This window comes from Parasteatoda tepidariorum, chromosome 7 (genome assembly GCF_982258835.1).
Source record: "Parasteatoda tepidariorum strain Cologne lab strain chromosome 7, Ptep-v5.0, whole genome shotgun sequence".
Classification (NCBI taxonomy): domain Eukaryota; kingdom Metazoa; phylum Arthropoda; class Arachnida; order Araneae; family Theridiidae; genus Parasteatoda; species Parasteatoda tepidariorum.
The window spans coordinates 13,265,397-13,288,407 of NC_141761.1; the positions used below are offsets into that span (position 1 = coordinate 13,265,397).

Genomic DNA, 23,011 nt, shown 5'->3' on the forward strand with positions numbered 1-23,011 from the left:
CACAGATAACAGTGGTGACGAAAAATATCCTCGATGGCAGATGACATGAGTTCGAACTCCCTTGCCGTCAGACTTAATGTGAGAGGCTTCCGTGCTTTTTCTTTCCATGCTTCGAGTTTTTCCTTTAGTTGTTTCACGCTTCGGATTATTTTCATCAAACAATCCTTCACGAAAGCTAGTTTATCCCAATACTTGATCCAGGAGCTCCCCTGCCCTCTGGGATGGTTTCAAAACTACATGGCTATGGAGTTGAACATTGATAGTCATAAACTCAAAAATGCATCGACTGTTTGATGCAGTTTATAAAATAAAATGAACGGACAAACGTATTGAGACGAAGTTCAAAATTATACTTTCCTGGTCAAAAATCAGTTAAAACTTCTTGTTGAAGCTTTTTTTTTCTTAATGGGAGAGCTGTTGAAAATATTTGTGGTTGTTGTAATTCATTTACGTCACACTAGAGCTGCACAATGGGCTATTGACTTCGGTCTGGGAAACAATCCTGAGGATAGCATCCCCGCTTCGGTAGCCCGACGACCTTCACGCGAAGACGAGCACTTTACTATAGAACAGTTTAACGAGGACCAATACCGTACACCCTCGGTCCCTACGCAGAGTGTGAAAATATTTGGCTGATCAATATAAGATTAATTTCGCGTGTGCTAACAGTTTCAAACTGAATTCGTAAGTTCGGTACAAAAATAAGCTTAATCAGGTATCAAAGTTTGTATGGCTTCAAAATATATGTAAGCAGGTTAAAAGCAAGCATTCCTGCTATAGCCTAAACTGCTCTAGGCAGGAGGGGGAAATGGAGGTTAATGGTTAATTATTTCGTTGACCAATGGCATGATGGGGCAATGTAGTCAGCATTCCACACCGATTTTCCCAGACGATCTAATGGAAATCGATCTGAAACTGTATGGGCTTTAAGAACCCGCCCTGTCATCGAACCCAAGTTTCTTTGAAAGACAGTTCAGTGTCTTACCTACTGAGACATCGGGACTCTTTTTTTAATAGTGGTAAAAAAAATAATAAGCTAGTAGTTTTCAGATGAAAAGTTTGAGACGTATTTATAAGCTTACGACATTTTCATGTTGGCTAACTCTACGTGGTGAAATTTTAAATTTTGCTTTCAAAAATCTCAGAATTCTTAAAACATAACAAAACGCTATTTTGCCGTTACAAAGTCGAAAAATATTAAAAAAATATCTGGCTAATAAAAGAATGAATAAAAGGAACAAAACGCATAAATAAAAATTTAAAAAATGCAAAAGCACGAGATTTTGATGGAACATCGGAGAGTTGTTGATTTTGGAGAAGATAGTTTTTGGAATTTGAGGTTTATACTAACCCGCTACGGGTTTTTCTATATACATTTTTAACAAGATTATTACTAACCCGTTAGTGGAACTTCAATTTGTTACTTTATGCCTTGTTTTCAAATAATGAGTTTTTTTTTAAAAAAAAGAAAGGTTTCTTAATATAGCTTGATTCGTTACATCGTAATTCTTATTTTAGTACAAGATATATTTTTTATTGTGCTAATGATATCCAACCATAGACTTATGGAACTAAAATTCAAATTTTTGGAGCTTGTTGTCAAAGACTTAGCTATATATTATTTAATTTTAGCTATATTTTATTTATTTATTTAATTTCTTTTGCTGTTTAGCAATCGAATTTTTTTTTATGGGACATCGTTTTATTAATTGGTTAAAGTTCGATGGAAGAAAATCGATGGATGGAAAAGCATCTAGAGATTTTTTTGAGACAACTTTTTATCTGTGGGATTGGGTAAAGAAATTTTTGGTGGTTAAATGTAGGGTTAATGGTTTTTTACAATGGGCTAATTTTCGAACACAAAGTTCACTTTTTTGGTTTTTAGGTCAGAAATTAGCTTATACTTGTTTTGGCTGTAAAAAAATTGTTCAGAAAAGAGACAAATGAAAATTTTTGATGGGTTAATGCAGAGGTGGGCACCACAAATGATGCGGCAATGCGTTCTGAGTGATCCGCGATTCTGTTATCAACATAGCGATGGACAGCTCTATACAACGTTAAAAAATAAAAGTTACTCTAACGCTTATTTACTCTTTGTCATTTTAGTTTAGGAATATGTGTTAATTACCTATTTTTAATCAGTAATAAACATTGTTTGAAACAAGTACCGCTTATTGCCCACGGATGACCATTTGAAAAATCTTTAATCGTTCTCAACTTTAAATATACAACTAGTCAATGAAGAATTGGTTAGAATTTAAACAAAGTGTCATCGGGGTAAATGTTTCAATGTTGTATAGAAGCATGTACAATTATTGCGACAATCTAAAAAAATGACTTTGAAATGGGCTAATCGTTCAAACATTCGATTCAAACATATCTCTGCATAATTTTTTCAGTGGATTTCCGAACCAAAAGTTTTAGAGGGTTAAAGAAGAGTAACAAAATTTCAACAAGAAGATTTCAACAACATTTTGAGTAAAACCTCATACTGTGGTTTCTAAAATTCTAAGTAAAGAAATTAGTTAAAACTTGTTTCTTCTGCCCTTTATTAATAATTGGTTTATATATCATAAAACATGTAAAACCAATTTCAGCCATAACTTTATTTTAGCTAGTGATCTGACGAAAAGTGTTGCCGGATTTAAGTCAGATTAAAAAAAAGAAACAGAAAACTGGTGCGTTTTTTTGTTGTTGCTCAAACCACTAAAAAGATAGGTTAAAATAAATACAATCAATTTTTATTAAAATAAAATATTTTTAGAAAATTCAGATAACGTTAAAGAAACTTGATAATGTTAACTACATAGTACTGTGCGCAAAAAAAAAAGATTTTGCCTTGAATAACTTTCGTTCTAATGATTGGATTTTCACGTGGTAAGTGTCAATCTTAATGGCTTCTGAGGTGACTTCAAATATGCTAATTAATGCTACCCATTGAAATACGAAATCAGACACAAAAACGCACTTTCTCTGAATCAACACTTATTTTTTTTACAAATTTGGATTCCTAACCCTTAGAGCAGGGAAGGGGGAAAATAACATTTCAAAAAAATTGGATCAAAATTTGGGGTGCTATGACGTTATAGTATCGTCCCAAAAAGAGACCAAGAAATATTGCCATAACAGTAGAAGAAATTTAATGTAACCATACTCTAACTGCGCAATCGACAAGAGAAACCTACTCCGTCGCTAAGCAATCCAGTTGAGGAATAAAACAGAATGAAATAATAACTGAGGCGAACATTGTGTTAGCTCTAATCGAAAAGGCTTTTTTTACCTAATCGAAAAGGCTTTTTTTGTAGAATTTTTTTTCACCTTTAATTTTGTTATGCATTGAGATGGTGAGTTTATTTTTGAGATATGGGACCAGAGAGAACCCATAAATACTTTTTGAGTTGTGAATAAAAGAGAATTTCATCATTTGAACAATATTTTTGGTTTTTATTGCTTTAAATAAGAATCAGAAATTCTAACCTACATTTCAAACTGGATCGTTTTCAATACCAATTCCGGTGAATATCACAAACAAAGACGGTCCAAACTGATTGACACGGTCCCAAAAGTTAGAGTTGAAGCAGGAAAAAAACGATACCAAGGCCTAAACTTATCGAGGAAAAGCCAAAGAGCGTAGGCGGGAATACCTTAAGCGTTACCAAGGCCGGATTAACCATTAAGCACACTAAGCACGTGCTTAGGGCACCAGGGGATAGGGGGGCACCACAAAGCCTGACTAAATGTGAGGAGTATATAATTTAATTTTTTTTGAAACATTACTTAAAAAAATTATTATTTTGAGCTTCCATTTTAAGAGTAGATAACAAGCTTTTCTAAGTACGTAATTTTACATAATAAAAGAAGGGAAAAAAACGAAAGATGTTATGTATCAAAAATTTTTGGTCTTATAATTAAATTAGGTAGCGAATTTCTATGCGATAAAAGATCTATTCATTTATCCATTACAATGATTCCATAACATACTGCTACGATTCATGTTTACATAATATTTTTCGCAGTTGTAACAAAGTTAATACTTCGTCAATTTGATTTTTTTATGTAAAAAAAAAATTTATTTACAACATTTTGATGCAATGATTTGATGATGTAAAATATGTGATTTTTGATGTGAAAAAAAAAACTGCATTATGCATGTTTGCAGTTTTTGTGCATGTTTTTGTTTTTATGTGCTGCACTTTTTTCAAAAATATTTGCTTACACTATATTTTTAATTATATTCTCATTACATATTAAAAAGAAGTCATCAAATTACGTAAAGGTTGTGTTACAAAAATTTATTTCAAAATTTTACTTCAAATAATTTTTTTATTCACTAAATTAAGAAAAAGGAACTGTGTTTAAGTATCATTTTTCGAAATTTCTTTGTGGAGGAGAGGTTAAATTTGCGAAAATATGACCACACACTTCGCATTACTTATAATTTTTTTTATCTATATATAGCGAATGTTGAAATTAGATTTTAAAACTTAAAATATATACTATGTAATATGAATGCAAGCAGCTAGTCTTTTAATAAGGAAAGAATTACAGGTTCCTTAGTCCTCAGAGTCTTGTATAAATACAAATGTTATAAAAGTTGAGCACAAAAGATGTGTAAATTCATAATGTGAATCGGATGTTCGTTGACGGTGAAAAATACGTTAAAAAGAGTATCCATTAAAACTAATTTAATATTAAAATCAAATATAAGAAATAAGTAGCAATAAAATCAAATTTTCGATCATTGAATTGGGTTTAGTGCAAGTAAACTATATTTTGTGCATCTTATAACGAAATTTGTAAAAATTACAATTAAGAAATAAGATAAGTTCTGAAAATTTCAAATCAAAAATAAATAGCAAATTTAAGAAAGATATAAAGATATTTTTATTAATTGAATTTAAAAATATGTTTAATAACTAATAAAGAAAACCCTTAATGATAATGATTAAAGTTAGAGCCAATCAAAATTATTATTGAGAATAAATATATATATATATATATATATATATATATGTAATTTCATCAACTTTTATTAAGATGATAATGTGAACATGTAAATATTTTGAAAATAATATTATTTCTGTCACTAAAAATAAATTTAATCGTTGCTTTTAATTTTTACTTGCAGCTCGTGTGTACATCAGATTGAAATAAATAAATAACTAATTAAGGTATTTCCATTTAACTTTTTCGTAAAATAAAAATTGGTCATTCTGCATAAACGAGTGGGGAAAATATTGTTGTTCCTGTTATTTTATTATAAGCACCAGACTGCTGGGAAACGTGGTTCAATTTAACCTGATCTTGCTTTCTGCATGTAACAAACAATCCCGTCGTAAAACAACAAAAGCTGTTTATTGCCAGCATTCGATTTCATGAATTCAAAGGTTCTTGAAAAGGACCACCGTGAATGTCCCCAACATATGCGTTAGAATACAAAGCTAAATTTTCTGAGAAGAACCACTTTAAGGACAAGACAAGTGTAACCAATTGATTTACTACAGACAGAGAACATCCTTTCATCTCAGATATCTTTAAGCATCCTATAGTCGACTCGTTCCCCCTTCCTTTTTTTTTAGAGGAAAGGGCCATATCTCAGAAAATTCAAATTGTCTTCCTTTCGAGGGGTACAGATACAAATAAATGATGACTTAAGATTGAGGAAAGTGGGAGGAAAGAAAAGTTTCTTGATTGACATAATTTTCAACCAATAACTTTATTAAAGCTACAATCAGTAACTAATTTCCCGTATTTACACACCCCCGTATATAGTACACACAAACTAAACATTTTGGTAAACACTTTACACTTTAGTTTACAGGATTTTGTTTTAACTTGGTTCGTGTTTAGATTATTTTACTTTTTCGCATTGTTTAATTTTTATTTAACTTCATCGATTATTTTACTATTTGATTTTTGTGACTATTTTAAGAAAAAAGTTTCGGGCAACGATCATATAAAGACAAACATGATTCTTGCAGAAATTTTAGAGTTGACGTAAGTAACCATTTATTCTATTTAAATCGGTTCCCCTTCCTTGTTCCCAATGTTTATTGAAAATGAAAATGTTTTTATAAACAATACTTGAGGAATCTTCCATTTCATTGGGCAAATAATTTTAATTATTAAATTTTGAACAGGTTTTTAAAGTCAGATTAATGAAATATAACTTTAATTTTGTTCAAACGAAATCACTAATTTATTTTTAGGAAAAGCTAAAGTCAGGTGTTTGATAAATAGCCTTGTTAAAATGGTTAACTTTGATGTTTCTCCACTTCGAAAATATTTATTTTAAAAATTTTTCTTTTATCATCTTTGCCTGTACCGAAATTTTAAATTCAAAAGTTCTTTTTCTTCTTTTTTGTGTTAAAATGTGTACTAAGATCTAGTAGAAGGTATTTCAAAGTTGGTTATTTTAACATATAATGTAACATTTAATGTATAATATGTAAAATAACTAACCATCTTTTCTTAAAAACTTAAAAGTTTATTTGCAATTCGTAATTAAATTTTATCATTTTAATCTTTAAAATAGTTAATATTTCAATAGGCTATTGAAATTATAGTATCGATAGTTTTTCCTTATTTTAACAAAGTCATTTCTTGTATATAAAAATTATAAGGAACAAATAAAACTATAGTTTGTGACTCTAAAAATTATTATGATATTTTTACGGAAATATGAGAAGAAAAAAAAAATTCATGAAAGGAAAAAAAAAATGGTAAAATTATACGTGAATGCACAGAAAAAGTTTATTGTACTGAAACATTATTCTAAATATAAACACTATATCAACATTATTCTTGCTTTTGAAAGCATGCTGTAATAGTGTACAGCTTATATTGCTTCAGGTAGTAGCTAAACCCCTCAAATAACTTTATCAATAATTATTATTTATCGATCAATATTGATTATGTCTAAATAAATATAAGTAAAGAGTTTAATTTTTCTAAAACATTATAATATTTTAATTATAAAAAATTAATTAAACCTAAATGAAAAAATAAAATTACAATTTTTAAAAATTATATAATTTTTTTTACATTTTAAGCATTCTATTACATAATAATACTCAAAAGTAATTATAAAAAAAATTCAAGTTTTTGTTAAAAATACAATGTGACATATTTCTTAGGAGGGGATGCCGTATTATAAGTTTTAAGAAGTAATTAAATTTTTTAAATAATTGATCTTATTGAAATAAATTTTGTTCTATGACGTTATAATTTAAATATTTATTCGATTTTAAATAAAAATTTTAAGTAACAATACACAAATTTTATTTCGATTTATTTTATGAATTTGTCTTTAAATGTTGTAAAGAATATGTGAAATATTTAGTACATAAAATTTGAGTAGGCAAAGTAGATTTCGGTTGGTTTAAGATAAATGTTGGTTCAATAAAATTACATACAATACCTCTGTTTATGTTTCTAAGGATTGTATTTTTCCAAACCTAAAATTATTTTCTATAAAACTTATGTGGTATTATGTACGCGTATGCATACAGGAATAAAAAATATCGTTAACACACACCAAAAAAAAAGTGAATAAATTAAAAATGATGGTTTGTTATGTTCTACTGATTATTAATTAAGTTTAGTTTTTATATTATATTCATTGTTGCTCTATTTATGTTTTTGTTTTGTATTATAAAAACACGAATGTTCTAAATTTGTAAACGAAAATCTGATAATTGAATTTATAGTTATTTAAAGTATTTTGTTTTTGCATTTATTTACTTATTGAGGACATAGTGTTTATTTACTGAGACAGCTTTTTCAGACCAAAGTTACTGCTATCACTTATGAGAATTTTGTGTACAGGTTTAATAGAGTAGTTTTAAGTGATTTCTATCATTTTTTCTAAAAGGTCATTTTTTTACTAGTCAAATTAAGATTTAATTGATAGTTATTTATTGCTCCTAAACTCTCCTGTACCTTTGCAGGTTACCTAATTAAGAGAATGTTCAAAATATTAAACAAAATAGTAATAATTTTATTAGGTAATTAGTTCTGTTTTCCACAGATGCAATCTAGAGTGAGTTGTTATTATGAAATAAGCTCATTTATGATTTTTAATCCAGATTTTATAGGATCATTTATGATAATTGTTGCATTTATAAATTTACTCATCACAATTTTTTCCCCCTCATTTCTCTTCCAATCATTATTAATATATTAGGTTCAATAAAGAAAAAGAAATAATGAAAAGCATTATTATTTGTAAAAGTATGTTGTATTATATACAGTGCGTAAAATAAAAAAAGTAAAAAACCTGAATAACTCTTGATTTAATGATCGGATTTTAACTTAGGTTCTAGATCTCAATCTAAATGGTTTAAGGGCCAATCTTAAAATATGCTAATTAGATGGTGCAGAAGATATTTTTTTAAGTCAGGCAAACGTGCTTCCTCTACCTATATATATATCTATATGTATGTTGTTGTTAAATTTGGATATTTGTCCCTCAAAATATGGATGATATTCGCAATAAGGAAATTAACGTCCCAAAAGTTTTTTTTAGGTTGAAAGTTTGGGCTCCATTATTTAATTTCAGTTTTCATGCATTTCGCAATGTCTCGAGAACTTTTGAAACGAATTGAAAAAATTTTATACCTAATAATAAAATTCATTTACCTAAAAATATTTTCCCGACAAAAATAGTTTTTTTTAAAATTATTTATTATTAATAGTCGGAAAAATTTTCAATTTAAAAATATACAAATTTTTATATAATTTTAAAGAACATAAATGTAAATGGTAAAATACAAAATTTGAACGAAATCTGTCGAATAGTTGTTGAGAAATTAAATGTTAAATATATAACTTTTTTAAAATTGAATAATTCAGTTGTATTTGACTGATTTAATACACATTAAATTTTGTATTTTGTCATTTAAAATGACATTTGTTAAATTTTCAATTTAAAGTTCTTTCGTCTATTCTCTTAAATAAAATAATATAAAATAATTAATACTTCTTAAAAATTATTTTTAACAAGGAACTATTTTTAGGAAAATGAATTTTATTATTGTGTGCTAAAATTTTTTAGTTCGTTTAAAAAAATTCTCGTGGTATGGCTATATATTTCGAGAGTCAAGAATTCGAACCATTTAAAAAAAAAAGTTATGCTTTTTTTAGAAAAAGATGTGTCTGTTTTTCTAAAGTATTTTGAGTCTTAGTATATAAAAGTTCAAACTTTCGATCATAAGTCATTCAAAGTGTTTGCTTTTTTGCACATGGTACATGTGCACAAACAGAAGTTTTTCTTTTATATTAATTGAAAAGTTTTCAATTGATCATATTTTAATTTTTTTTATTTAAATAAATATTTTCTTTTAAAAAAATTTTGATTTTATATTTAGAATAAACTCGTGACTTAATAGCAGATGTATTTTTAATTGTTAGAGGGGGGCACCAAAATATTTTCAGTGCTTAGGGCCTCAAGAGGTCTTAATCCGGCCCTGAGCGTTACACACAAACGGAAGAACGAAAGGATTCCTTTCGCAAACGCAAGTTTTAAGGTCGTCCCTCACAAAAGTACCTAAGTGGTTGAGAGAACTGAACCTTACCGAAGAACAAATGGCGACTTTCCGAACTCTTTTCATTCAAATACGAGAACTGGGTGTTGATCACCAGTTAGGGATAAAAGGATCCATTGTCAACATACCCATTAACTTGCACAAGAGCATAGACTGTCTTCCCCGCAATATAAATAATTCATTCAAAAATCATGTTAAATTGAAAAAGACCCTAGCTTTCAAATCATATTTCGTGTATGAGCTTGTGAATCCGAAACGGGTGTATGATGCAGCTTACAATCTTCATCAAACACCAGTGTACCAATCCGAAAATGTTAATATTGATCTCGATTGGCTGTTTAATGTCTATTCAGTCATCAAAAAAAATTCACATGGAATGTGATTGAGCTGTATTTAAATATGTCTGCGAAATTGTGCACCGAGCAGTTCAGGATTAACAGTTAAAGATGTCCAAGATGAAAACACAATAAAGTTTCTGCTTAAAAAAAAGAAAAAAAAATTAGACAACAACCATTTTGCTAATGGGTTAACCTGTGATCGACTTGAGGCGATCACAATTTTCTTCATTTTGTAGTGAATTGTATTTTTTATTTTTATTTTTTCTTATCTTCCTTTCCTTAAATAATTATGGGGGAAACATTCGTTTATTTTTTAACATACATCTAATATATTAAGTGTAATTTTAAAGATTATTTTCTTTTTTAAATAGTTCTTAGAAAAATATCTTGAAGTTTTTAGGCAAAAGATTTGCCCTTAGTAAACTTCTGCTCAAAAAGCAAATATTGCTTTCGTTTTCATCTCCTTTAAAAATAAAATTTGAATAGATTTATAAATTATGTATAATTTTCAAAGATTTTAGTATTTGGACACTTGAACTTTTTAAAAAGCATTCTTTACATCTTTCAAGTTTTTTTTAACCTCTTTAAATATGGAAGTTTCATACTTAAACCAAATTTTGTATTATCTTAATTATATACAGAGTTGTAGGACGAATCATAAAAAAGATCTCATAAAAAGATTATAATACACATTCACAAGTTTTAAATGATTCAACATTTTTTTTATTTTTATAATTGATAAAATTAGTGAACGTTACGAGACATTTTAGAATATTGAAATATGTATGTTTAAGAATATTGTATGATTCATTTTTAAAAAAATCGTTTCATTCTACCAAATATGGGAATTATGTGAACTTTCATTAGATAAAGATAATTTTATGCATTCTGAAACTAATTTTCGTAAATTCATCATAAAATGTTGCTCAGCATGTTAAACAGTTACGATTCTGATCAAAATAATGATCAAGAAAGATCCAAAACGTAACGGATGACGTAACTGTAACTAGATGGTAAAGATTTCATTGGCATCAAAAAATATAAAGAAAATAAACGACCATTTTTAAGATTCGCATGACGTGAATGAGAAAAAAAAGGGACATGAGAACTGTGAAGTTTCCAATGCGAAAAAAAGTGGAAAATAACGCTGGAAAAACCGTAGAACTCCAAGAGTGAAAGAAAACAAGAAAACAAAAAACTAAATAAAAACAAAAAGAAAGTTAGAAAAACCGCAATAGCCGCAAAAGGCGAATCAGGGCAAAATGCACGTCTACTTGCCATGGATAGATTATCGTTAACAATGGCATGCAGATGAATAAACAAGATTCCCGGGTATCAAGATGAGTTTATGTGAATAGGGTGGTCAGAAGTTTAGCATTATCGAGATTAAAATTATCCCCAAGATGCAAAGAATGTCAAGCTACAGCTTTATCGCATTTTTTAAAAGAGACTTATCGACCATGTTTCTTAAATCAAAATTTTAAAACGCGCCTAATTTAAACAATATAGCCAAGATAGAGCCGTGATGGCTCAGGGGATACAGCGTTCGCCTTCCACTGAGGTTAACTGGGTTCGAATTCCAGCGATGGCTGGTCGATACGAATTTCGCATCCAACCACAGTGCTGACATAAAATATCCTCAGTGGTAGACAGATCATGTGCTAGAGTCCCAGTGCGGTAAGACTTCCCATGGGAGGTTTTGTTGGTTTTTCTCTCCGTGTAACGTAAATGCGGGTTAGTTCAATCAAAAAGGTTCTCCACGAAGGCAAATTTTCCCTAATGCTTGATCCAGGACTTCCCTTGTCGTCTGGACTGGGTTCAAAATTACAAGGCTATGGAGTTGAATATTGGTAGTCCCAAATTCAAATTTGGGTCTGCTGTTCAATGGCGATTATGAAGAAATATAGCCAAGGCTGCACTGGAAAGGAATTCATTCTCTGTTTCACTCTCTGTTGCCAGGTTTTTTTTTCACTTTTATTTTCCATTTTCCGTAGGCATTTTTTATTCATTCACTTAATATTTTTTATTTCAATCTCTTTAGTTTTCTTCAATCAAGTTTGCGAAGTCTTAAAAATCGGTGCCTATTTTTGAACGAGCTAAACTATTGCTTCAAACGTTGCCATTCTCAGGGCTCGCTAGACGTTAATGACTCGTTGTTGTTGTTGTTCATTTACGTCGCACTAGAGCTGCACAATGGGCAATTGGCGACGGTCTGGGAAACATCCCTGAGGATGATCCGAAGACATGTCATCACAATTTTGATCCTCTGCGGAGGGGAAGGCAGCCCGACGACCTGCACGCGAAGTCGAGCACAATGACTCGTAACGTAGATTTTTGTGCACTCAAAGCATGTCAACTTATATTCAAATTTCCATATTTTTTTGAAGATAAGAAACTTTTTATGTTCTCGCTTTAGTTTCTGGGGATTATTCATTTAGTAACACAGCATATTAAATTAAAATAATTTAATCGATATTAAAATTAGTTTTACGTTAAATAATGGTTATGGCTCTTAGATTGAAAAAAATGCAAAAGAATACCGTAAACCGGGGCGAGTCTACCCATCCAGGGGCGAGTCTACCCATTTTAGTTTTATTTAATTTTCACTATTTTAAATTGCAAATAAATTTTTTTTTACCGACGGAGGACTTAGTTCAGACTCTAAGGAAGATGGAGCTGTAGTAGTTTGATCCGTTTTTATTTATTTGTCGTCTTTTTAACCGACCTGTTCAAACGTCTTTTGAGAGATCTGTATTGAAAATCAGCAAACTTTTAGTTGGTGCTCCGTAAGTATATTATTATTATTACTATTTTCACTTTGGTTAAGTGATAAACTTATCTAAGACTAAGATTACATTAATTTTATATGAAAAAAAACAAAAAGAATGTAAGCTTTGCTGTTGTGAACAAAAAGCCAGAATTCGCGGGGCGAGTCTACCCATTCGTATTTAGTTCTAATAAAGCATAATAATATAATTTAGAACTTTGTTTATATTAAAATTAAGTCATTTTAAATGAATTTGAGTATATTATTTTAATTCTGCATTGATAAATTTATCATTAATAAGAAAATTTATAGGTTAAATATAAAATATGTTTATTTTACCTATTTTTTCAATTTTTATATTACAAAATTAACTTTTTTTATTTAATATTATATTTCAACGAGAAAACATTGTAAGAAAAATCACACCTCCCAAAAGAATGGGGAAAGGATTTTTCATGATTCCCAATGTTTGAATTTCGATTTTGTTAATAATCTTTAATTATTATTATTTATTAATTATTTAATTGTAAATTTATATTAATTTTAATTTATTTTTATCAACAATAATCAGAAAAAAATGTTATTTTATATTGTTAATGATTATAAAAACAAAACTGTGATCAAAATGTGATAATCGATCAAATACTCAATTTGTGTTACTTTATGAATAAAAAAATGGAATATATAATAAAGTTATGAATTTTACTTCATACATATCCCATATGGTAATTAAAATAACAATTTAATAGTAAAATTTGATTATTTACAATGTTAGCATTCATTTTAGTAGAATGGGTAGACTCGCCCCATACGAGAGATTTGTCAGCAGTTCTATAAAAATATACAGTAACAGCGTAATTGTTAATATTTTCTAAAATCGATTTCACAGCTTTAAAGAGGGATATATAGCGATTCCGAAACACCTATTAAAAACCTTTTTTCTTTAATATTTACAAAAGTTTGACCACTTGAAAGTTGACAAACTGAAAAAAATGGGTAGACTCGCCCCGGTTTACGGTACATAATTCGACACGACTTTCTAAAAAAAATTAAAGCAATGCATTTTTATTTCTTATTTAATTATTTATTTATTTTTGACTGATGCTCTGAAAAACATTTTTTAGAATGTTGAACAATTCCGTCTATAACTGAAATTTCAAAATTGGAATGACCCCTCTCCTCTGGATTCAAAATTAAGTAGTTACGAAGGTAATTATTTCGAACAATTTAACGTCTCCGCCCTATTCGAAATTCTTGCAAAATATATTTTTTATTCGTCGATCCAAAATCTATTGTTGAAATGTTTTAGTGTATACTTAAGGACGTATTTCAATAGGGTTTATATTAAACCCTTTATTTTATTATTATTTTTTGCTTAAATTACTCAAGTTATGTGATTGATACTCAATATATGATACTCGAGTATGAATAGTAAGTATGATGGGGGTTTTCACTATTTTTCTTCATCTTTCCAGCCTCTCTTAACAAAATAAAGGGATCAATTGTTTCAAGCAATTAAATGTTATGTCCAAACAGATTTCAATTCTGGGGTTAATTAAATCATTATCAAGTTTCAATTGAGCATGAAAGAAACATTAACATTCTTGTCTCTTAACGGCAAAATAAAAGAACCATTTCTATTTATAATTTCTAAAAAAAGTATATCAATACTATTTGTTGAACATATTTATTACAGCTACGAAATAATTTGTTATCCAAAAATCTCTTAATCTATCTTATTTTAATATTAAGGGAATTATAAAGTTAGAAAAAGAGCAATAGTTTGAGATGATGATTCTAAAAATACCACGGTTTTGAAATATTACAATTACCACGTATATTTTCTACAATTTTCCATTTTTAGTATTTGCTGTTTTAAAATAAGGCATACTGAGCCTTTTCTTGAAATAACAGTATTTTTTTTTCGAACTGTGCTTAAGTTGGGAAATAATATTAACAGTTTTCTCAAGCAAATATTTTCAATATTAACCTTTTTAAAAGAAAGTGGGCGAAAATAAGTTTAAGCGTCAATTATAAAATTGCATGTCCATTATTTTTGTTCATTTAAAAAATAAAGCAATATGTTGAATTTTTTTGTTGTACACATATCTGCATTTACTTTTCATTACTTACATAAATAAGAAACAATAAAAAAGACAATCAATAAATATCTTAACATATTTAAAAAAAAATAGTATACTTACTTATAGTAAGTAATCAGCTGTTTTGCATCGAATAAACTTAAACAGCAGAATGTTTTTTAATTTCTTAACAAGATTTAATTCTCAGCTAGATGGCAATAATTTTAAATTTTCTTTTCATAAAATCTTGACAATAATTTAAAAAGAATTTTTACTAGGCAAAACCTAAATTAAAGTACTAAAAAAAATATATTAGTGAATTATTGAAAAAAATAATATACGTGGTAGTGTAAGGAATAAGATTTACAGAAATTTTAAAATTTAATTATATAGTTGGTAAAATAGTTCTGCGAAACACGCGTGGACAGGTAATTAGGACAATTTATAAGATGTTGAGAAGTTTTAAAGTGCTTAAAAATGTTGACTACGTATTCGTATTAATAATTAAGTATGCATTGACGAAATTGATGAATATATTATTCCATATCTGTGCATACGTATGTACATTATTGAAATTGTATCAGTAATTAAAAGAACAAACTAAAAAACCAAATTAGAAAAAAGGTGATGTATAATTACATTCTATCAGAAATATACTTTTACAAAACTAGACATTCCTCGAATAAAGGTTTTTTATTCAATAAAATGTATTATTCAAATCCCTTTAAAAATTTGCGAATCAATTTTTAAAAAACTAACAAGAAACATCGTATTTTATAATTGAAAAATAAATGATTAGCAATCTGTTATTAACAAAAAAGTAATAAGAAAGAAAACTTTAAGCTACTCGTGTGTAAGTCAAATTCTTTTTAAGTTAACCACATTTAATTGTCCCTTTTAAATATTTCTTTGTTGTCGCAAAAATTATTTTTTTAAAAATAATAAATTTTTCTCTGCTACTACTAAGTAAAAATAGTTGTAATTTTAAATTTTTCAATGGAAAAATATGTAGATAAATATGGTTTTAGAAAAACATCTACACCTAATAGTTCAACATTTTTTCACCCACAATCAAATTAAATAATAAAAAATAATAAATAATTATTTAAAATTACTCTTTGCATGAAATTTACTTTTGGTAAACGGGTTTAATGAGCTCGTGTAATTTTTTTTAATTGATTAATTAGTTTAAAAATGTGACTAAAAACGCAAAAAGTGAAATTAACATTAAGGTGTCTGAACTTCGGCTTGCTCTGCTGACGAAACTATGGGGACCATATTTTCTCCAGGAAACTATGAGGACCATACCCCCTATGTAATGGAGGTTAAGAATCGAAGTATGTTAAAAAAAATATGTATATTCAGAGAAAGTACGTTTTTGTGTCCAATTTCGTTACTTTATTAATAGTTATCACTAAATAATTAGTATATTTGAGGTCACCCCATGGGAACCATTAAGATTGAGAAACGAATCAGATAATTGGAACGGAAGTTATTCAGGGTGATATATATTTTTTCAGGGCACTATACATTACATGGCATGATTTGAAAATCGTTAGTTTATAGGGGAAACAGAAGTAAATTTTAAACTGCTTGAAATTATAATAATCAATTTCCAAACTTTTGCAACCAAATGTATTCTTATTAGTATTTTTAACAAACCTTAGAGTTTTATGGAAAATTCGTGATAAAAAGATTCAGCACAATTTTTGAAAAATGTTTAATCAGGAGCAATGTGAATCAACTGCCAGTATGGATTAGGACACAACTGTAATATGTTTTTTATGTAATATGTAATGTGTATATAATATGTAATGAGTGGTTTTAGGCTGATTTTAAAGTAAATCGGATCAATTGCAGCAACAACAAAAAAGCATCGCTATATATTCAGGGGTCTGTCCAGACATTTTGTGAAAGGTCGGGTTTTTGTGAAATTATGAAAAAATTACTCACATTCTTTCTACCAGGGTCCTGCTTTCATGAATTTGTGCAAATAGGGCCCGGTTATTGCAAAAAACTTCTTCAAGGAGTTTTTAAATTGTAAATAGATACAAGATTATGCTCAGCAGTGTAAAATTATAATGAAAAAAATTAAATTTTCAAAAATAAACAACATTTGCGGCTTCTAAATTAGAGATGCAACTTACAAATGTTTGATATTTAGCCTATACTGCTGAAAACAGAATATTCATTTCGGACGAATAATGGAAGAATCGTCTGCCGAAGACAAAACTTAAATCGTTTACATCCATCTTTCTTGTTTTCTGCCCTGGGAAGGGTTTATTCAATTAAGAAAACAATAATGAAGATAAACAAATTTGTGAAGGGTCCGATTAAAGGAAAAATCATTTTGTGAAGGGTCCGTTTTTAAGTTCAAATACTTTGTGAAGGGTCCGTTTTTGTGAAAAGATATTTTGTGAAGGGTCCGTTAACGGACCCAAATTTCTTCTAAACGCACCCCTGATATTACCAACATTTTAACTATTTGTGCTAAGTACCATTAAGAAATAAAAGTTAAAAACTTCAGCTAGAAATTTTAAAAAAAAATTGCGTAGGTAAATATTCTTATAACTAAAATTTATTTGCTCAGTAAAAATTTCTAATAGTACAATCTTATTATTAATTTATCTTTATATTGCGGAAGACTGCGGCTGCCCCCCCCCCCCTGTATTTTTGAGGGTCAGAAATTCAAATCCGTTAAGAAAAAAGGTACGCTTATTCAAAGAAAGTACGTTTTCGTGTCTGATTATGTAACTTAAAATATCGTGTGTACAAATCTGTTCAAAATCCGATCATTGGGAGAAAAAGTTATTCAGAGTGATTCAATATTTTTTTTGAGCACTGTACTTGATGTATATAAATGAATAAAAACTTAAATTATTCACACATTTCGAATAACCAAGTTTTCCTTCAATTAAAAAAAATAATTCTGAAGCTTGAAACATGAAAATATTTTTTTTATCATTGTATCATTATACAACTTGTAGTAGGTAAGTAAGTGATTGTTTCTGTCACAGTATCTATTATAACATATTATTTTAACAGGTAACATTGGGACGTCTGGTGCATTATTATGGCATGAATTTTTTTATTTATACCTTTTAATGAATAGTAATCAATAAATTCAATTTAAATGCAATGGAAAATGTGTTTATACGCTTATATTTCGAACAATAAGGTAAAAAAATAAAAAATAAGCCAATAAAAGTTTGCTTTTAAATTAAAGACTGTTTTTTTTTATATAAAATTAAATCCCTGGAACTTTTTCGAAAAGGCCGACTTTTATTGCTACCCTGCTAACAAATGCTTACAATGGACGAACATTTTAAAGACACGGATAAAGGTTTACTACCATGGGGACTAACATTTGAAGGCAAAATTCAAATTTGTCATTTCAACGACAAAAAGTTTTGTAGTTTGCTCTTGTTAGGTAAGATCATTTTGCGAATGGGACAACATAAATTTTATTCAAATTAATATGCGTTAATAATTTCCTATCCCGGGCTATTTTTTGAAAGTAAAAATAAAGAATTTTCTAGCTCAGTTAAAATTTTTTCGATCCAAAACTTTTTTGACAAATGGGAAAGCGAATATGTTATGTGAGTTAACGATGTCGTGAGCTGGGCTTAAATTTGGAGGCAAAATTTAAATTTCTGTTTTTATTTCTTTCGTTGAGCTAAAATTGATTTTGAATATTATTATTATATCTTTTAATATATTAATTATTATAGTTTTTAAATATTATTATACCTTTTTTGTGGAGAGATAACGAAGTATTTATTGTGATATCGATTTTCTAAATTCGATATTAAATTCAAACTTTTGAATATTTTGTCAAAAAACAACGAAATCTTGTGTTGGCCAATTTTTTGGAGATCAAATGAAAGTTACCGATTTTCTGTAATTTTTATTGAAATTTAAAACATTTTAAAAATTGCCAGAAAATTTTTCTGCTTGTAAGTGTCACTGGTAGAATTGTTATAAAAGCAACGCAGTTTTATAAATGATTTTTTTTTTGAATAATTATTTGGACAAAAAAAAAAGCTTTTTTTTTAAATTAATGAAAATGAAAAAGATTGTGCTTAAGAAAATATGTACCTTGTGCTTTGAAATCTACAATTTTGAGAAGAAAAATGCCAGCAAAAGGAGCAGGTTGCAACTGCTTTTATTTTTGTCAAAAAAAAAAGAAACTATAAATAGTGTTGCTGCAACTAGAAAAAAGAAGAATTGTTTTTGAATCATTATTGAGAAGTGAAACTTGAATTTAATTTTTGATCGAAACAGGTAATCATAAAATTAAGCATGGAACATGAGAATGAAATTCGTACCTGAATTATGGACCTAAATCAACGTCATCGCTCTTCCATATCAGGACAAAAAGGCCACAACTTGTTCTGTAGAAATTGCAAAGAAAATTATAAGAGAACAAATGTGGTAATCGGCATTTCAAATCACAAAATTTAATAAAAATTTATTGAAAAATTAACGACACTTACATTTTAAAAAAACAAATGTGTGCACTGTGCGAAGGATCACGGGAACAGGTAGAAACGAGACAACAACTTTATAGTTTGTCTATTTAATGAACTCCCCTTAGGACAAAGACTAAAGCCGTATACTGTTATGGAGTCGCAGTCGTTTCAGGTGGCCGGGGTGCAAGTGGCCCTTTTTACCCCTTCATCATGAGGTGAGGATCGTTGAGGTGGCATGCGTTCTGGTCCTTGTAAAATAAAAGTAAGCATTATTAAGTGGGCACATTACCCGAGTATTTATCATCGGAGATTATGCAGATTGAACAGCCTGGAAAAAAAGATATCATCCTGAATAACTTTCGTTCTAATGATCGGATTTTCACAAACAAAGTGTCAAACTTAATGGTTCTGGGGGTAACTTTAAATATGCTCATTAATTAGAGCTAACTATTAATCAAGCAACGAAATCAGACACAAAAACGTACTTTCTCTGAATAAACATATATATTTTTTACATATTTGGGATCCTGACCCTTGAAATCGGGGGGGGGGGTGGTCGAAAAAATTGGGTCGCAATAAAAAATGCCAAATTACCTTGCCATAAGGTGAAACAATTAAAAACAACCTTAAAGAAATTAAATGAATGACAAGACTGCGAAACGTGTTTCTCCGTTGCAACGCACCAAGTTGAGAATTTTTGAGGCTGCTTTCTGGGCTAAGAAAACAGATTGTTTTTTTTTGAATTTTTTACTCTCCTTTAAAAGTAAAATTTGAATCTATTAATAAATCATTTAAGATTTTCCAAGATTTTGGAATCTGAACGTTGAACTCCCTATCTGACATTTTTTTAAAACTGTTTTAACGTCATTTGTATGAAAATTTTGAACTAAAACCAAATTTACATAAATAACTATAAATTGATGAAGAGTTGTAGGACTAATTACTTTTACACCTCAGTACGAGTCTCTTAAGTAAGATAAAGAAAAAAAATAAAATCCAGCAAAAAATTTGGAGGATCCGAAAAAAATTTCGATTTTGATGCAAAATCGCAGTTTTTGTAAAATTCAAGATTTTTCTTTTCGATAAAATTGAAATGTTACAACATTCCAGTAACAACATTCCATAGTAAATGTCCAACAATATACAAAACCACAACATTCAATATTTAATTTCGAAAACTTGAAAATTTGTGGTCACGAATTGTCGGGTTTCGAAATTTTAGATGTAACATTTGTGAAATAACAAGCAATTTTTAAATTTAGAATTCTTAAAGAAATTAGCTAATTACTTATATGAGTCCACTCTTAAAACTATTAATCATACATAAACTATCCTACTACCCAATATGGGGGCCCTATAATTTGCACTTCATAAGATTTGCGAATGATACTAAGTAAACTTGGTTTGTAGTAAAAGAATGGATGTTATTTACGCACTCATTTCATTAGTTATTAAAAAGTATAATTTATAAAATTAAAAGAAAGGAAAATGTAGGTTTAAAATACCCTTAATTAAACAAGAGAACAATTGTTTTTTCAATACTTTTTTAACTTTGACATTCCTCTCATGAGATAATTTCTTTTGTCCTTTTTTTATTATTAGTTAAAGCCAGCATACGCATTCTTGTATTAATTTTTGCATTTTATATTTGAAATTTCAAAGTCGAATGGCATGAGATGATGATTCTAAAAAATAGCACGGTTTTTGAATCGATGACGAATAAGGCATATCGTACATTTTCCTGGTATGCAATATTTTTTTGAATTGTGCTAAAGTTGAAAAATAATATTTACAACTTTTTAAGCAAATTTTTTCAACATTATACTTTTTAAAAGGACAACTTTCTTATAGTTAAATGAGAAGAATAACTTTGAACGTCAAAATAAAATTGTATGTCCGTAATTTTTTGTTCATTTAAAAAACGAAACAAAATGTTATATTTTTTGCTGTGCACCCATAGGCATTAGCGTTTCGTTACTCAAATAAATAAGAAACCATAAAAAAGACAATCTTCATATTTTAGCTTCATTTTTCAAATAAAATAGTATGCTTAGTAAATAGACAGTCTGAATCGAATAAATTTGATTTGCAGAATATTTTTAATTTCTTGATAAGATTTAATTTTTAACTAGCTAACAATTATTCTAAGTTTTCTTCTAAAAAAACTTGACAATAATTTAAAAAGGTATTTTACTATAAAGGAAAGCCAAATGTAAAGTACTAATACAATTGATTAGTATACTAATGACAAATAATATACGTGGTAGCGTAATAGATTACGAGAATAATAAGATTTGGAGAAATGTAAAAATTTAATTAAGTAGTTGGTAAAATAATTCTGTGAAACATGAGCAGACGGGTAGTTAACAAATTTTAATTTTAAGATACTTAAAAACGATGACTACGCATTCGTATCAATAATTATAAAACATATAATGTAGAAATTAATAAACATATTAATCCAAATCTATGCATACGTTGTTATTGAAGGAACAAGCTAAAAAATAAAATTAAAAAGAGCTGATGCATAATCGCATTCTATCAGAAACATGCTTTTATAAAAATACTTTTCGTTAAATAAAATATTTTGACTCAATAAAATGTTTCACTCAAAGCTCTTTATGAAATTACAAATAGATTTTTAAACGACAAAAAAAGAAATATCGTATTTTATATTTTAAAAAAAAATTATTAGCAATCTGTTATTAGCGAAAAAAACTATGAATAAAATTTTACTCTATGAGCGTTTAAGTCTACTTCCTCGTAAGTTAACCACATTTAAATATTAATCGCCCGATTTAAATATTTTTTCATTCTTGCCAAATTATTTTTTTAAAAATGATTAATTTTAATTTTTCTCTGCTTCTATCAAATAAAAACTGTTGAACTTTAAATTTTGCAACAAAAAATTCGTAGATTAATACTTAATCGTATAAAAATTTTATACCTCACAATTCAAAATTTTTTCATCCACAATTAAATTAAATAAAAAATAATAAATTATTTAAAAATATTTTTTGCATAAAATTATCTTTGGGTAAATGGGTTTTATAAGTAGGTGCAATTTTTTTTCGAATTGCTTAATGAGTTTTAAAAATATTACTAAAAACGTAAAAAGTAAAATTATTAAGGTGTTCAAACTTAGAATCGCTCTCCTGACCTAACTACTGCGACAATTTTTCCCAGATTGCGGCTAACCCCTATATTTTGAAGGTTAGGAATCCAAAGATGTTTAAAAAAAAACATATTTATTCAGAGAAAGTACGTTTTCATGTCCGATTTCGTAACTTAATAGTTAGCACTAAATAATTTCCATATTTGAGATCACCCCCAGGAACCATTAAGATTGACGCTTAGTTTGTAGAAATCCGATCATTAGAACGAAAGTTATTCAACGTGATATATTTTTTTTTTTTGCAGACAATACATACATAAGTATAAATACATAAATAATAATAAATATGAATACAAAATACAAGTATAAATATGTAATTATATAGATATATAGATTTCGATTATCTTTATATATAGGTTTTGATTGTATATCTATATCTATACAATTATGCTTCTATACTTTCATATATCTATATAATTATACTTCCTGTACCAAGTTTGTCACTATAACAAAGCAACAAAAAACATGTCTCAACTATACATGACATCACATAACGCTTATTCATCGTTCCCATAGATATCACCCAGTTATACCCCAGTTAATAGTGCAATAAAAAGAAAATAGCAGGAAACCAAAAAATAGTATAGTAATAATGGAAGCCAGAAAATAGCAGACATAGTTTATCACAGGAGG

At 28.3% G+C, this 23,011-nt stretch overlaps 1 long non-coding RNA gene across 2 annotated transcripts in view; it reads right to left on the reverse strand.

Annotated features, from left to right (window-relative positions):
• LOC107445708 (uncharacterized) overlaps positions 1–23,011 on the reverse strand; it is a 102,247-nt gene that overhangs the window by 36,369 nt on the left and 42,867 nt on the right. Inside the window, exons 3-4 of one of the 2 annotated variants that reach the window (XR_015435322.1) lie at positions 19,228–19,451; positions 19,060–19,125 (exon numbers count right to left, since the gene is read on the reverse strand). The exons of the other annotated variant lie outside the window; for it this stretch is intronic. This is a non-coding gene — a long non-coding RNA (uncharacterized LOC107445708). The remainder of the gene's footprint in view (positions 1–19,059; positions 19,126–19,227; positions 19,452–23,011) is intronic. 2 annotated transcript variants of the gene reach the window in all.